Raw genomic sequence first — 2888 nt, 5'->3', positions numbered from 1 at the left:
AAAATAAATAAAGGAACAAAAGAATAATAAAACAACGAATATATGTGTATGTATACCAACTGTCGATTCATGTTGATGGTTGATCAGGTTCCAATGCCAAAAGAAAGAAACTGAGCGTAGAAATTACGCATCTTGATTTGTATTGTGACTTTTCTAAACTAAGAACATAGAAATTCGCATCTTGATTTATATATGAATGAAATAAAGATTGAATTGTTTGTTTTACACATTTTTTCTTTAGTTATATGATTTTTTTTATATAAAATTTGAATATGGCTCTAAAGCCAATTAGAACTCAAACAAAATTTAGTAAAGAAAACGACGATTTCTTGCATGCGCACACCATATTTAATGAGAGTACATGCATGAGAAGAAGGAGAGTTTGTAGCTTTTCATGATTCGTTCTATTGAAGTCGCCGTGTTAAAATCAACAAATCCAGAGACTCGTGCGTGAATTGAGGAAGACAAAAAATGATTCTTGTTTTTAACGTAAACCAAACGTTTTAATGCATGCAAAATGCAAAAGAAGTAACGTATAATTGTGCGGTTAAGAAATAATAGCAATATTATACTATGACTAAAAGAAAGAGAATATTGTATTTTTTTCTTGGCTTATAAGTTTGTGAAAAAAAGAGAAGAAGTGGAAAAAGAGTTTGATGAGTTTACAATCGTACCCTCTTTGACTGCTGTCGTCACACTTCGCTTCTTCTCTGCCTTTGTACGGTTCTTTGAAGATGAGTTTCAGGAGAAAGCTGTATTGAGAGAACGAATCAAACCTTCTTTTCAAAATTGTATATTAATATTACAAAACTTATTTTAAACAATTTGCTTTGAAAATGATTTTTAAAAAGAAACTGCTAATTGCAGAAACTGGCATTATCATATGATTCATTTCATCGTGAAGAAAAATTTATTACTATGTTCTTATTTTTAGTAGTCTAGTCAGGTGAGGTGGGCCTACATTATGGGTCACCAAGTTCTCAACTTTAATATATATATATATATTTTTTTAATATGATTTTCTTTACAATTTTTTTTTTAATTTTAATTTTAGCCTTGTTTACACACTTATTATTCTAATAACATTATTTATCAAATATATAAGTATGTTTTTCATTTTTTTAAAGTTATTAATCAACTCTTTTAATATCTAACTCCTAAACCCTCTAAATATTTACGAATGAAAATAACAAACTTCTGTTTTTTTAAAGAAAATAAAAGTGTATAAACGATTCTCGTAGAAAATAATGATGTACAGACGGAAATAACAAACTTTTGATTGGATGTTGAAAATAAAAATGTATGAACGAAAATAACAAACCTTTGTTTTATCTCACATAAAATAATGATCTACAAACGGAATTAACGAACTTTTGGTTTGTTTGAAAATTATAATAAATCTATAGAGTGACTTTTACGTAGAGAAAAATTTCATTCACATAAGCATATATTTTATGTTGCTATATACTTTGACACAAACTCCGACAAATCTTATAAAAAATAACCTATTTGAGTTTAATATATATATATTTGGACAAATACATTTCATTAGTAGAGTTATAAGATAAACTATCTTAACGACTGATTAAAACTTAAAAGTAAATATTAACAAAAAAAATAACAAATTTAGCATAAATTTAATATAATTTTTGTTATTATATCTCGATTCACATTAGCACCAATGAAACTTGAAAATTTTAAGTAACTTAAAAGATTATTACTCTATATATTTGTTGTAATAATACTACTTATAAACATAAGAAGAAATCATAAATTTTATATATTACAGTTATGAACTAAAAACCCAGAGCTATAATGGAGTTTTTCTTTGACAAAATGGAAATTAATTTAATACTACAACATTATTACAATTATAAAAAGTAATTGTTGCTTTTCGTCTGTTAAAAAACTAGTCCTAATTTGATAAAAACTACTACAATACAGCTAATAAATATACTTAAAGGAAGGCTTAGGGGGTTATTGGTTTTGGATTTAGAAAGAATTTGAATGATTTTAAAAGTTATGTAAAATATGTTGTTATTCAATCAAGACTTTTTAAAACTCTTTAAAAATTTGGTGTTATTGGTTGTGGATTTGTAAAAAGTTATCTAAAATCTTGATAAATCTAGTGTTATTGGAGTAAGAGTCTTATAAAGTCATTAAAAGTTTTATGTTATTCAATTAAAACAAAAGAATCATGGATTGTTAATGAATTCAAATTTTGTGTTATTGGTTTAGGATTTTATAACATTTCCTTCATAACAAAAGTCATGAAAACTCTTTCATCAAATAGAAAGATTTTGAAAGATTTTATGAAATATTTTACAAGATTAGGAAACACAAATCAGCAAGATTTAAAATAACTTCCTAAACAATCTCTTATAGAATCCTTCATTTTTACTTTCTAATTTTCTATGATTTAAAAAATCAACAAGATTTTTAAAAACACAAAGTCATTAAAACTCTTTCTAAATCCTAAACCAATACCTCCCCCTTATTCAAATTTTTTGCTTTTCTTCCTAGTTTCAGAGTTTATACAAATAAGGTAATCATTCTCATAAAAACAAAAAAATAATAATAAACCGAGTAAGTAAAAGGTAAAAGTGTACTACTACTGTAAAGTAGGTAAATAAAGCTACAAGTCTAGGGGTAGTTTAGGTATTTCAGACGCTATCTATCGTCTTCTTTTTTTTTATTTGTTACTTCTCAAATTCCAAAAAGAAGGACTCAGTTGGACTTTATAGGTAGAATCGAGTTTTCTTCGTTTTCTCTGCTTTCTCACTTTTTCCCGTTTCCTTTGGGAATACAAACGGCGGCTTCTCAAAAGCCTCCGATTTCGATTTTTTTCCTTTCCTTTTCTCTCTTCTTTTTTTTTTTTTTTTTTTTGT

Source organism: Camelina sativa, chromosome 9 (assembly GCF_000633955.1).
Source record: "Camelina sativa cultivar DH55 chromosome 9, Cs, whole genome shotgun sequence".
NCBI lineage: Eukaryota > Viridiplantae > Streptophyta > Magnoliopsida > Brassicales > Brassicaceae > Camelina > Camelina sativa.
The sequence above is the reverse complement of the archived record's forward strand: the minus strand, read 5'-3'. Positions refer to the sequence as shown.